This window comes from Eumetopias jubatus, unplaced genomic scaffold (assembly GCF_037043125.1).
Source record: "Eumetopias jubatus isolate StellerSeaLion01/CBP00866 unplaced genomic scaffold, mEumJub1_p1.0 scaffold_7, whole genome shotgun sequence".
NCBI lineage: Eukaryota > Metazoa > Chordata > Mammalia > Carnivora > Otariidae > Eumetopias > Eumetopias jubatus.
Window position 1 is genome coordinate 117000026 of NW_028274813.1, and position 14996 is coordinate 117015021.

At 54.7% G+C, this 14996-nt stretch overlaps 1 pseudogene; it reads right to left on the reverse strand.

Annotated features, from left to right (window-relative positions):
- Positions 1-11002: 11002 nt before the first annotated feature.
- Positions 11003-11931, reverse strand: LOC148163978 (histo-blood group ABO system transferase 2 pseudogene; annotated as a pseudogene).
- Positions 11932-14996: the final 3065 nt, after the last annotated feature.

A 14996-nucleotide genomic window follows, 5' to 3' on the forward strand; every position in this document is an offset into this window, starting at 1 on the left:
TCATGGAGAACAAGTGTATCTCGGCTGCCCAGCAAGTGAAATAACCAAACCCCAATGCTCAGGTTCTAACAGAAGCAGAATTTCAATGTACTGTTTGGGGGAACCTCCTCCCCTCTTATGTGGCCTTGGGGGACCCCAAGGAAAGTCTTCTTTGTTCTCCTTCCCTCAGAGAGAGGAGCTGGCCCCATGTCCCGGGGTCCCCACCGTGTCCCAGTGCTGAGGAAGAGCCACACGCAGAGGCCTGGTGTCAGGAGTGTGGTTGGCCACTGCTCCTGGGCTCCCAGCCAGGGGCCTGGCTGCTGCATGGAAGAGCTGAATCCTTTTGGGGGAAGGAGTGCTCACTGCCGACACCGCTCACCATCCCCTTCTGCACTCTGCAATCCAGGCTCTCTGCCCAGCTTACGTCAATCACCAGCACTCCACATGTTCCTGCCATGGGAGGGATCATTCAGCATCACCCCATTGCACAGAGGAGGAGAGCGAGGCTCAGAGAGGGGAGGTAAATGGCTCCAGTCCTAGAGCTGGTCAGCAGAGAAGCTGGAAAGCCAGCCCTCCAGAGCCCCTACTAGACCAGCCAGAGACTCCCTGAGTTGAAAGTGAGCCCTCCCCTGCCTGACCAGCCACGCACTGGCCCCTGACCTTCATGATGGCCTGTTCTTGACCTTGAAGGTGAGCTGGCTGACTAGGAGGGGGAGTTCAGCTGGTGGGACAGGCTGTAGCTAGAGGACAGAGTGACACATCTGAGCTAGCAGGAGCCACACTCTGGTCTCCCTCCCGGAGCCTGCCTGGGAGCTGGAATCTCGGTGCCCTAGGGGCCAGCACACAACAGGGTCTGCACTGACCAGGGATCCATGGCACCCAGGGAGAGTCCACTCTGCCCTCTCCCTGCTCCTGCCTGGCCTCACCTCTACTCACTGTGGGGCTGCAGGACCCGGAACCAGGCCCCATAGGGATGGTTCGGTTCCAGCTTGTAATGATTTCACAGCCCGTGGAGACCCTGGGTCTGGAGGGAGGACTGGCTGTGGACCAGGACTGGGCTGGGGAGGATGCAGCGCCTTGTGGAGAGTGAAGGATGGGGCAGGGGCCGAGTCCTGGGGCCACTGCGCATGTCTAAAAAGGGCTGAAATCCCTGAATGCCCATGGGGTCCCTCATTACAGTTAGGACTCCCTTCACACTCGGGCATCCTGCTGGTGGGGCCCTCCTCCCCGGTCTCCTTCCCACCCCTCTGACTCCAGCCGGGGCTGCAGCCAGGGAGAGGCTGGACCTCTGTCCCAGCTCCTGCCAGGAAGACAAGGCAGAAGGAGGAGAGGAGAAGGGGAAGGGGCAGACTGATCTTCTCCCTGTCCTGAGTTGGCCTCCACTGATGCCTCCAGGTCCTCTGGCCCAGCCCTGCACTTAGCTGGACCCTGAGAGGGAGTCTGCATTCCAGGCCAGCTGGGTGGGGGGGGGTATTCAATGACCTGTGTGTCCCCAGATGTCCTAACCACCTGGCCTTGCACCCTAAGGCCTGCCGCCCAGGGTGGGTGTGATTGCGGGGCCCAGTGGACTTTGGGGCCACAGAGCAGTTGGCTGTGGTGAGGGGATGTGGGGGACCGGTCAGGTGCAGAGCCATGGGGCTCATGTCCATGCGCTGCAGGGCTGGTTCACCGTACAGGTGCTGCCTGCAGGTCTCCTTTGTACACCTGGCCATGACACACCTGGTTGGCCCTCTCGGTGGGGAGGCTTGTGTGCTGGTGCACCTGTCCCCCACCTACCCCTGGAGGAGGGGCCACATTCAAGTGTTTCCATGTCCAACCCTCAGGGACAGTTGGGAACATGGGTCAAGAGAGGCAGGCACTGGCCCAAGACAAATGAGGGTTGCAGAGCCCAAGGAGCAGGGCTGCTCTCCAGTCCTAGACCAGCCCCAACCCTCCCATGAGGTTCGCTTTGGGGGTGAGAGCCCCTCAGATCCTCGGGGATAGCTACCCACCATGTCCCATGTGGGGACATGACCTTGGCATCCGATGGACGTAGAGGCATGCGCACCTGTAAACCCACCCACACACACACCACTCTGACTACCTAGCTTGGGGTCAGAAGGGGAGGACACCCTGGCAGCGAGGTAGGTGACAAGAGGGGGAAAGAAGAAAGAGGTTGGAGATGGCTGGGCCATGGGGCAGGCATCAGGACTCCTGGCAAAGACCCAGATCCAGAGCATGGGGAGGGGAGACAAGCCAGGCTGATGGTTAGGGGTCCCCAACGGGCCCAGGGGGTTGCCAGGGCACTGGGAAAAGACAGGGTCTGGGTTCCGGTGTCCACCACCACCCTGGGCACTTGGGAGTAGGAAGAGATACCCTCCCCCAAGTCCGGAGGGCTATAGCACAAAAGGCCTCAGCTTACTCTGCTGTCACTTGGGCTGCAGAGATGCAGTGTCCCAAGGGTCCCACAGGCTTGTAGAAGAGCCTGTTGGCCTTGGATCTCCATCCCCGACCCCCTGTGATCCCAGTGCTGGGAAAATGTTTTCTACCCCCTGGAGGTCCTTCTCAGCAGAGGACAGACTGGGGGCTTGGGGGGGCTGAGGACCTGGGTACGCAGAACGTGGCAGAGCACTGGGCCACCAGTCTGGAGACCAAGGTCAGGGCCCTACTTGTTGCAGCCTCAGGGTCCCCATGTGGAAGAGAATCCAGAATCACTGCTCCGGTCAGGTTGAGGAGGCCTTAGGAAGGAATGGGGCACCAGGACCGGAGAGGGAAACGGGGACAAGGGAGGCTTCTGAGGTTTCTCACATCGCCCATGGAACCCACAGATCTGCTCCTGTGAGAGACACAGACACAGAGACAGAGAAGGAGACAGAGAATGAACACAGGACAGAGGGAACCAGTAGAAGTCACAGACTCCATCCGCTTAGAAATGACATCCCGGCATTTTGTGCCATTCCTTTCCTGAGAGGGCCGTCACACAGGTCATCCACCCTGGAGGGGAGTGGATTGCACAGGGATGTGTGACCAGGACTCAGGGGTGCCAGGGGCCACTGTGGGGACTGCCCAGCACACGGGAACAGATGAGGCCCAGGGACCTGAGCCTAACCCTAACGGGAGCCCCTGGAAGTCTGTGTTGTGAGAGGACAAGGTCAGAATCAGTTCATTACTACCTTCCCACGGGGGCTGGGACACAGGCAGGAGGGGGGTGGCTTTGCCTGGACCCCAGAGCAGACCCAAGCCCCTCTGAGCTGTGTTCCATGCCAAGCCCAGCCCCTGGCTCATCCTTGCATTGCCAAGTATGCACCAGCCTCCTGTGATAGCAGGCACAGAACATGTGTAGAGGTCCTACCCCTGATGGCGTCCCTAGAAGTAGAAGCTGGAATACCCCGATGTGCAGATGGGGAGCCTGGGGAGGCCCTGAGAGGCACGGGGTCTGTCCAGGGTCACAGCTCTGGGCACGCACAGGAACCAGGTCTGAACCCAGCTCTGTGCCATCACAGCAGAGACACCAGCTGCACCCAGGCCTCCCAGGGGCTGTGGGTGGGCTGTGTGGGTGTCACTGTGTGGATGGGGCATGGGGGGAGGGTGAGCATTGAGCAGCGGGGGAGGGAGGCCCTCGGGGGGCTCTTGTGTGAGGAGGAATTTGGGTAAGGGGACCCCAGGCAGTGGTGACTTCACTTCCCTGACAACAGAGCCCAACAGAATTTGGAACCCTGGTAACCAGGCACCCACATTCCACAGACAGCCCCCTGCCCAGCTCATTTTGTTGGAGATCCTCAAACCAAGATGTTCGCATGTTACCTGCCGAGGTCCGGAGGCTGCAGGCGGAAGAAAGCGCGCCCTGCAGACGCTGTCCCCCGCTGGGGATTTCCTGTCAGGGCTCCCCATGACCTCTGGCCATTGGCCTGAAGCACAGAAAGGTGACACCAGTAGGCCCAGAGCCAGCCACCCAGCCCCACTCACTCTGATGACCTGTGTAGCCCCAGGTGCCCTCCCTGTGTGTGTGTGTGTGTGTGTGTGTAAAGAGGGGTCATGCGGGGTGGGGCCACCCCGAGCAGGAGCAGGCTGATGAGGGTCAGATACCCAGTGGGCAGGTCATGTTCAAGATCAAGGCTGGCTGTGTGGGATGGGGTGTGCGGGCGCTGCCCCTTCTGCCCAAAGTTTATCCCGATAGCCCTGCAGGGATGGGTCACTGCATCCCGGGTGCAGGGCTGTGCACACACAGGTGTGTCTGATCTGGGAGCAGCAGGGGGACTGGGCAGGAGGACAGTGCTAATGGCCGGGCAGGGCTGTGATTCCTCGGGGCCGGCTACCGGTCCCTGTCTTTGCAGAAGGCCACGGAGGACATGGAGAGGAGGCTGCTGGACACGCCCTCCATCTCCTCGACAGAGGGGGTGACCCCACAGGGGTCCCCAGGAGCAGATGCTGGGGATTGTAGGGAAGACCTCCTACACCACCCAGACCACTGTCCCAGGTGGTTGTCCACCGGACAGTGGTCCAGAAGCCAGAGCCCACGGAGGCCAAGGCCGAGGGTGAGAAGCCTGGGGCTGGGTGTTTGTGGTGTGTGGGAATGGGTCGCTCCTGGCCCCACAGGGAGGAGCCCCCAGAGGCTGGTTGGGGCCAGGAGCAAGACTGGGCTCAGAGCACACAGCAGGTGGAATGCAGTCGGGGAGATGTCCCTGTGAGGGTTCCTTCCCGGCTGTGGCTTCTCTGGGAGGCCCTGAGCTGGGCTCTCTCTCTGCAAAGGCCCATGGAGAGCAGGCCCAGAGGTGAGCTTTTCTCTTTTCACAGCTGCTCCACCCTCTGAGGAGCTAGAGCTGGCTCCCACTCCATCAGCAGCTCTGGGGGGAGGGGTGGTGCCTACAGCGACTTCAGGAGCACACCAGGAGCCGGCAGGTAACCAAGCACCTGCCCACGGAGAGCCTGGCATGGACCAGGAAGAACTGGCACCTGCTCCTACCCCAGCCCCTGCCACAGTTCCTGCCCCGGCCAGAGCCGCTCTCCCTGCCCCTGCCCCTGCCCCTGCCCCTGGCCCTGCTCTTACACCCATCCCTGCCCCTATCCTAACCCCTGCCCGTACTCCTGCTCCTGCAGGGCTCCCAGAGCCACATCCAGAGCCCACAGCCCTGCAGGGAGAGCTCCTTGTACCATCACCGGACCCCGACCCCTCGCCAGAGTGTTTCATCCCCTTAGTTCCATTGCCGGACCCTGACGCCTCATCAGAGTGTTTCATCCCCTCCCCCGATGTTCTTTCTCTCTGGTTCATATTAACTGTTATTTTATCTTTTCATGTTCTGTATACTGTTTATTATTTGTTTTAAATAAAATTACTTCTTTTCAATTGAACATGTCATGAGCATTAAGTACATGCCCAACGCTGTGCCACCACACCCCAGAACATTGCCACAGAATATCTCATTCCCCAAAGGAGTCCCCGAACCAGAAGGCCTCCCTGCCCATTTCTCCCCCAGCTCAGACCCTGGCAACCCCTACACTGCTTTCTCTCTCTGTTCTTTTACCTGTTCTGGATGATTCCATAAGTGGAATCACACAGTAAGGGCCTTTGTGTCTGCCCACCTGTTTTCAAAAGAGACTTGATTTCTCCTGTGTTTACTTGACATAGAATTTCTCTTATTTGATATTGAAATCCCCGATGGATTACACATCACATGTAATCATAGAGGCCACTTTAGGAATTATGGGCACAATCTCGGGGCCGAGACCCCTGTTCCTGCTGGGACACCACAGCCTGACCCCAAACAGGAAACGGCTGGTTCCTCCTGTGGCCCACACAGAAACCAGGGAAATGCAGAAAGCTGGAAGACACACCACAAAGGGCAAAGGCACTGCTCACAACCCAAGGCCAGAGAAAGGCTTCACCTGACTCTGGTCCAAACCACGCTCCAAGTCACTGGGTTCCACAGGGACGGAGACCAAACACATGTAAGTGCAAGGCGGAAGGATAGGCACGCCGGGAATACGTGTGAGAGATGTGGAGCTCCCGGGTAAGGACTCTGGCAAAGGAAACCCTATGGAGGCAGCGCTGGTCACCCTCAGACCGGCAGGTGTCTGGTCTGGGGAGAACGTGAGGAAGCGGAGGTCCAATGCAGGTCCCCTGGAGAGAACGGTGTCAGGCACCCCTGTCTGGGAGAACAGTGAGCAGCACCCATCCCAGGCCACAGGTGCACCCATCACCTGGCATGCTCAGCCTCGGACTCACCCCTGGAAACTCTGGCTCGGTTTTTCACAGATGTATTTTCAGGGGTGTTCATCACACCAGTGGTGGAGAGAGCAGGGAATGGAACAGCACTAATGCCCAAGGAGATGGATGGGATCCACGGTCCCAGTCCTCATGATAGAATGCCCTGCAGCTACTGTCACATTGTCGTTTGGGGCACAGGATCCGGGAAGCCCCTCCTGAGACCCCCTCCTGCCACCCTGCCCCTGGGAACATTGAGAATTGTTTGAGGAGGAGGGGGAGAGGATCCAGGATGACAGCGGGTCCAAGGAGAAGGAAGGTCAGCACTGGGAGGACAGACGGACATGTCCTGAGCCACCATCCAGGGCCCGGGCTGTGATGCCCTTGGACCTTACCCCAAATAATGGCTCCCGAGGTATGGATCCAGCTTCTGTGGTTTTATTCCCTCCCTCCCTGCATCATTTATTCACTCCCTCATTCATTCCCCCCTCTCTCTCCTTCCCCTCCACCCCTCCCTCCCATCCTCCCTGCCTCCCTTCTACCCCTCCCATCCTCCCTTCCCTCCTCCCTCTCTCCCCTCCCTCTCCAGATCCTGCCTCCCTTCCAACCTCCCTTCCCTCCTCCCTCTCTCTTTCCCTCTCTCCCATCCTCCCTCATTCAGCAGAGGATCTGGGGTCCCTGCTGTGTACTGAGCACTGGGGCTTCATCAGTGAGCACCCCCCAAACCACATGGTCACGTCCACTGTGGGAGGTGACGGGGGCAGTCCTCAGGGCTAGCAGTGGTAATGAGCACCAGGAATCTGCTCCTGAAAACAGGTCAATTGCACAAAGAAAAGAATGGAGAGACCCATTCTTAGCACTTCCTCTAGAAAAATCTAGTCCTGAAAAGTGATGAAAAGTAAGTATATCCTAGACTTCATGCGAGGTGAGTTCTAATGGCAGGTACGCACTAAATCCTAGAACCAACAAAGAGTAAATCATCCAGTGTCGACTGGGGTGTTGTGACCCAACTTTTCTGACCAAATGACAGCCTTTCAGCCAACATCTCCAAGGCCTCTGAGTTTTCCCAAGGGCCTCTGTGATACTTTGGTCCTTCCATCGACCTCCTTGGGAAGCTCTGTCCTGTCATCTTCCTTGTCTCCTGCCTCTTCTGGGACCCTTCTGTGGCTTCCCCCTCCCCCCACCAGGGCCGCCCTCACCAGGATTCCCCATGCCCCTTGGCTGGGCGCCGGGATCCCACACTGGGCCCCATGAGCCCAGTGCCTTGTGCAAGTCCCGTGTGCTCCCTCTGGGGTCACTTGGCATCTCCCTTGCAGCGGACTGCGTCTTCCTGCACTGGGTCTCCTCTGAGCAGTCTATGAGGCTGCACTGTGCCCATGTCACGGGCACAGAAGCGAGAGTCCAGAAGGTCCAGATGACCTGCTCCCAGTCTCAGCATGTGGAGCCTGGGCAGAGAGTGGTCCCTGAGCAGAGGAGGACTTGGGCCCAGGGAGCCTGAGGGAGGATGTGGCACAGTGAGCCCACAGGAGGAGAGTGAGCAATGTATGGGCCTGGTGCTCAGACCTGCTGGGAGACCACATCGCACTGGCTCTGTCCTCAGGGCTGGAGGTTGTCAGGGTATACACCCTCCCAGGCTGCAGGCTGGCAGGGACTGGCAGGAGAGGAGGCACCTGGTGCGGGACAGAGCTCTCAGGCAGAGAGGAGGGGGCAGGTGTTCCCCTAGCAGCTGGAGGAACTCAGGGTAGCCACCCTCCCAGGCTGCAGGCTGGCAGGGACTGGCAGGAGGAGGCGCACCTGGCGCAGGAGTGAGCCCTCTGCAGAGAGGAGGGGGCAGGTGCCCCCCCAGCAGCTGGAGGAACTCGAGGTAGCCACCCTCCCAGGCCGCAGGGTGGCAGGAGAGGAAGCACCTGGTGCAGGAGAGAGCCCTCAGGCAGAGAGGAGGGGGCAGGTGCTCCCCCAGCAGCAGGGACACTTGGGCAGGCTGAGGGGGCATCAGTGGACAGCAGTGCCTGCAGCTGGGGTCTCCACACAGACCCTCTCCTGAGGCTCAGCACAAGCTTGTCCGATGGCCTTTGTCCCCCAAATACAAAGTCTGGTCCAGGACGCCCCCCCTCAAGCCCCAACTCCTAATCCTTTATACTCAGCTCAAGTGACAAGAAATGGCCAATAGTTTAGGTGGTGTTGGGTGCACAGGGACATTTGTTTTTGTGGCCCATGCTGTACTGTTACTGGCATTTTAAAGATCTCAGGGCTTTGATTCGAAAACGGTAGGATGCCGGGGACCCCAGACAGCTTTCTGGAAACCTGCCTCTGGGCCTTGCAGCCCTCCCATCCCACCAGTTCTGCTCAGAATCCCTCCAGGCCACAGACCCACAGTCTTGGGTCCTCAGATGGCCCAGATAATGTGCCTTGTCTTGATCGCCAAAAGCGATCCTGGTGGGGCTGCAGGACACACTGCAGATTCCACCAAATCCCCCTCCCAGAAAGTGAGGGTACCACCGGACCAGCTGTCCGAAAACTGACAGGTCAGGGTTCCAAGAAGACACCAGAGGCACCGGAGTAACTGAGGAGCATCTGAAGGCCAGGTAGGGAGTGAGAATCTCCAGTTTTGCCTAGGGGCAGCTCCCGTCCCCCTAAACCCTCAGTGAGATGGCTTTCCTGGGGGATTGTGGGGGACCACGCCTGGAAGACCCACGGCTCCACTGTTAGAGGTCACCGACTTGATCAGTGCACGGTTGGGGAAACCTGGCCACACCCTGAAGAATTTCTAGAAACAGTAGCCATCTCAGTGGTAGCTGACCTGGGAGGTCAACCTTCCAGCTGCCTGAGGTGGGATCGAGCCACAGACGAGCACACTAGCCAGAAATGGAAGAAGGAGAACAAGTTCTTCATTTCATAGTTTCCAAGTCACCGGTTTGTTCCTATGGTCAGTATACTTTGCATCCTGGGAAATCTCTGCCTGTCTGAGGTCATGAAAATATTCTCCTCATGTTCTCTGTTGGAGAAGTTCTTGAAAAATCTCTGGTTTATAGGTAAAAGTCATCCGGAAGGGACTTTGGTTGGCACAGCCATGCTGGGAAAAGGATGGATTTTCCCCAAAATACTAAACATAGAACTCCTGTATGATCCCACTATCAGGTAGACCTTTTCAGGAAATGAAGTCAGTTTCTCGAAGTAAGATCTGCACTCTCCCACCCAATCTCCCTGAGGAGGGGCGGCCACCCTTAGCAACCCTCCCCTTGATGCAGGTGCCTCCCTGGACAAGGAGCTACCCCAGGGCTGGGAGGTCTCCACAGCAGCACACCCGATATCCTGGATACTAGGAGACAGAGTACAGCACCAGGCCAGTGAGGGTCAGGACACACTAACCCAAATATGGCACCTTGGCAAATTAAAGATAGAAGCTAAAAGAACTTTTGCATAGAGCAGAAACAAGAAGGTCTCTCTGACACCCAGCCATCAGCCCTTCTTCCCTTAAGCAGGTCAGAATACTCCCATGTGGAACTTTCTCTCCCTGGACCACAGGGATGACGTGCTTATCACCAGAGTCAAGGAATTTAGGACCACGGGGTCTATAGGAACACACCTGGATAAACGAACCCTTATCTTCCTAGTTAACTTCTTTACCGTTTATGAGCCCTAGTCCAAACCCCTGTGTCTGTCAATTCTTCACACACTTACTGCTTCTTTGTCTAAAAGGGAGAAGAGCTGTCTGCTCCAGTCACCTCTGCTGGTCATCATGGTCTTGTGAGGCTCCCACCAAAACAATCAATACATTTTGCTTGCTTTTCTCCTGTTCATCTGTCTTTGTCAATTTCCAGACTCAGCCAGGGACCTTAAGAGGGTAGAGGAAAACTTTTTCCTCTCTTGCAACACTGTGGGGTGGGGGGTGGGGAGTCAGAAAACGCCATCCCATCTTCCTGGCTTTGGTGAAAACGGACCTCTACTGGGAAGCAGCACAGGACAGTACATGGCTGGAGGAGCCAGAGAGAGGCACGTGGAACACGTAGGAGCTACCGGGCCCCCAGCCAGGGGACTTGGCCCCAGTGACAAGTCCAGGGTGTGATTATGACTATTATAATGGAAGCATCCCGAACATCAGACCTTCCCCATGCCAGGCTTCATGATTGCTGCTCGTTGTAGTTGCTACTGTTGGTTTAGTGACTTTTCGGAACTAAGTCAAGTTTGTATTCTTTGCTGTGTGTATGGCTATTGAATCCCTGTGCTGTTAACTTAGTGGTCAGCCAGTGGCTGGGCAGAGAAGTCACCCCTGTTTCCGAGCTATGGGCTACAGATTGGAGGTCCCCACAACCTTGTCGGGTTTGAATAATTTGCTCCAGTGGCTCATGGAACTCAGAGAAACATGTTACTTACTAGATGACCAATTCATTGAAAGGACAGAACTCAGGGCCAGGCAGCTGGAAGCGAGGAGCAGGGCAAGGTGTATAGAAGCAGCTCAGAGCTTCCCTGCTCTCTGAAAGAGGCCTTTGCCCACCTCCACTCTGACCTTCGTCTATACTTCCTAACCGATGACGTCCTTCCTTCGGACTCATCTGTTAACTCAAGTGAAAGACCCGGTGGGCACCAAAACGACTCCTCAAGTACTAACCACTGCTGCCGTCCTGGTGATTCTTGGGCACAGCCATGAATCTCAGCTTCTTCATGATGGGGGGCAGCCCAGCAGCTGTGGGTCCCTCAGGTCCTCTGGGGACAGCACCTTAATGGGCTTATGATCTAGCAGGTACCTGTTCGGGTGGCTCTCGTCGTGCCACACAGCCTCGATCCCATTGGCCAGGTTGACCCCCATTGTCTGGTGACAGGCCAAGGTCAGTTGGTGAACCTCTACCACCACCCCCCAGAAAAGGCCCCCTTGTAGTCAAACTCGCCCTTGTCCCTGGGGATGTGTGCCTGGGACTGTGGCCAATGCTCGTAGCTGAAGTCCTTGTGGGCCGCCTGGTAGAAACCGGGGTGCAGGGTGCCGAAGAGGGGGGACAGGGTCTCCATACTCACGTGGTCGCAGAACTTCATGTCCACCTCTGTGCACACCAGGAGTCCACCTCACGGAGGAATTGTGGAGTTAATCTTAGAAAATAGATTGTAAGCCCTAAGGAGTGATTGTGGAAGCAGCTGAAACATCAGCAGCGTTCCCGTTCTCAGGCTACTGACCACAATGGCCTGGTAGGAGCAGGATCCCATGATCCCCAGGGGCAGGGCCTAGGTTAGGAGCCAGGAAAGAATGTAACCCTCCGTGCTCCCTTCCTGCACCTGGCGTTTGCTAGCACAAACATCCCGCTCTTCCCCGATCCCATGACGGCCTCCCTGCGTGCCTGCGCGTACGGGAGAGTGCAGGCCTGCTTCACAGCTTCGGGATACTTGCCATCCCTTTGTCCTCCTTTCCCACGCTTTGAGGCGTCTGCCCTTGCTTTTCTGATAAAAAGGGACATAAAAGCGATGTGCAGAACCCAGCTGCTGCTGCCCTACTTGCAGAGGCAGCCCTGCATGGCCGCTCAGATTGGTGTCTGAGAACTTTATTTCAGCGCGCGATGACGGGAAGAGCTGCTTACAGAAGCGGCGGATCATCACGTGCTCTGCGTGGACGCGTCCTCCCAGCGCGGGGTGCGGGGAACCTCGAGGACCACCACCCTCTGGCCTTCCCGGGGGGGAACATGGGGCCCGGCGGGCAACTGATTGGTGAAGACGTAGTAGGTGACCCTGTGTCCCACCATGAAGAGCTTCTCAACTGTCTGCAGGAACATCTCCAGGAAGACCATGTATCCACAGGGACAGCAGGCAGGGCTGGAGGAGGGTCACTGCCAGAGGCTGGCGGCAGGACCCCAAAACGTGGGCCATGAACGTGTGCACTTTCTTCAAGGGGGCAGGCCCTCGGCTGCTTTAAGCAACAGCCAACCTCCTGGCCTGGCCTGAGCGCGTCTGCTGGTGGGGCCTCCCTACCTTTGGCTCCCAGAGATGGGAGCCATCAGGACCCCATCTTACAAAGGGGAACCTGAGGCTTAGAGGCTAGAAACCCATGCAGCTGATTCTACCCAGTCTGTAGGGCACAGAAACAAGGGCTGTGCCCAAAGGTGCTCAACTCATGGCAGGTGGGGACAGAACCTGCAGGGGGTCAGCCAGGGGAGGGGACGTGCAGGGTTTGCCAGGGAGCTCAGCACAGGGGGAGTGTTCTTGGCTCCAGCATGCTGACTGTTGGGCTTCATGGGTCACAGGGTCACCTGTGACCTCAAGATTGCCAAAACAATCTTGAAAAAGAAAATCAAAGGTGAAAGGTCATCCTTCCAAAGTTCAAATATTAATACAAACCAACAGTAAATAAAACATTTTGATACTGTCATAAAGGTATGCATTCACCCTGAAACAAATAATACATTATACACTAATTGAATTTAAATTTAAAATATTTTTTTAATTTTTTATTGTTATGTTAATCACCATATATTACATAATTTGTTTTGGTGTACTGTTCCATGATTCATTGTTTGTTCATAACACCCAGTGCTCCATGCAGAACGTGCCCTCCTCAATACCCATCACCAGGCTAACCCATCCCCCCACCCTCCTCCCCTCCAGAAACCTCAGTTTGTTTTTCAGAGTCCATCATCTCTCCTGGTTCGTCTCCCCCTCTGACTTACTCCCCTTCATTCTTCCTCTCCTGCTATCTTCTTTTTCTTTTTTCTTAAAATATGTTGCGTTATTTGTTTCAGAAGTGCAGATCTGTGATTCAACAGTCTTACACAATTCACAGTGCTCACCGTAGCACATATCTTCCCCAATGTCCATCACCCAGCCACCCCATCCCTCCCACCCCCGACCACTCCAGCAACCCTCAGTTTGTTCCTGAGATTACGAATTCCTCATATCAGTGAGGTCATATGATACATGTCTTTCTCTGATTGACTTATTTCACTCAGCATAACACCCTCCAGTTCCATCCACGTCGTTGCAAATGGCAAGATCTCATTCCTTTTGATGGCTGCATAATATTCCATTGTGTATATATACCACTTCTGCTTTATCCATTCATCTGTCGATGGACATCTTGGCTCTTTCCACAGTTCGGCTATTGTGGACATTGCTGCTATAAACATTGGGGTGCACGTACCCCTTCGGGTCCCTATATTTGTATCTTTGGGGTAAATACCCAGTAATGCAATTGCTGGATCGAATGGTAGCTCTAATTTCAACTGTTTGAGGAACCTCCATACTGTTTTCCAGAGTGGTTGCACCAGCTTGCATTCCCACCAACAGTGTAGGAGGGTTCCCCTTTCTCCACATCCCCACCAATATCTGTCATTCCCTGACTTGTTAATTTTAGCCATTCTGACGGGTGTGAGGTGGTATCTCATTGAGGTTTTGATTTGGACTTCCCTGATGCCGAGCGATGTTGAGCACTTTTTCATGTGCCTGTTGGCCATTTGGATGTCTTCTTTGGAAAAATGTCTGTTCATGTCTTCTGCCCATTTCTTGATTGGATTATGTGTTCTTTGGGTGTTGAGTTTGATAAGTTCTTTATAGATTTTGGATACTAGCCCTTTATCTGTCATTTGCAAATATTTTCTTCCATTCTGTCGGTTGTCTTCTGGTTTTGTGGACTGTTTCCTTTGCTGTGCAAAAGCTTTTTATCTGGATGACATCCCAATAGTTCATTTTTGCCCTGGCTTCCTGTGCCTTTGGTGATGTTTCTAGGAAGAAGTTGCTGCGGCTGAGGTCGAAGAGGTTGCTACCTGTGTTCTCCTTTAGGATTTGGATGGAATCCTGTCTCACGGTTAGGTCTTTCAACCATTTGGAATCTATTTTTGTGTGTGGTGTAAGGAAATGGTCCAGTTTCATTCTTCTGCATGTGGCTGTCCAATTTTCCCAACACCATTTGTTGAAGAGACTGTCTTTTTTCCACTGGACATTCTTTCCTGGTTTGTCAAAGATAAGTTGACCATAGAGTTGAGGGTCCATTTCTGGGCTCTCGATTCTGTTCCATTGATCTATGTGTCTGTTTTTGTGCCAGTACCATACTGTCTTGATGATGACAGCTTTGTAATAGAGCTGGAAGTCCGGAATTGTGATGCCGCCAGCTTTGCTTTTCTTTCTCAATATTCCTCTGGCTATTCGGGGTCTCTTCTGGTTCCATACAAATTTTAGGATTATTTGTTCCATTTCCTTGAAAAAAGTGGATGGTATTTTGATGGGGATTGCATTGAATGTGTAGATTGCTCTAGGTAGCATTGACATCTTCACAATGTTGATTCTCCCAATCCATGAGCATGGAACGTTTTTCCATTTCTTTGTGTCTTCTTCAATTTCTTTCCTGAGTATTTTATAGTTTTCTGAGTACAGATCCTTTGCCTCTTTGGTTAAATTTATTCCTAGGTATCTTATGGTTTTGGGTGCAATTGTGAATGGGATCGACTCCTTGATTTGTCTCTCTTCTGTCTTGTTGTTGGTGTATAGGAATGCCACTGATTTCTGTGCATTGATTTTATACCCTGCTACTTGACTGAATTCCTGTATGAGTTCCAGCAGTTTTGGGGTGGAGTCTTTTGGATTTTCCACATAAAGTATCATATCATCTGCAAAGAGTGAGAGTTTGACTTCGTCTTTGCCGATTTGCATGTCTTTGATTTCTTTTTGTTGTCTGATTGCTGTGGCTAGGACTTCTAATACTATGTTGAACAGCAGTGGTGAGAGTGGACATCCCTGGCGCATTCCTGACCTTAGGGGAAAACCTCTCAGCTTCTCCCCATTGAGAATGATATTCGCTGTAGGTTTTTCATAGATGGCTTTTATGATATTGAGGTATGTACCCTCTATCCCTATACTCTGAAGA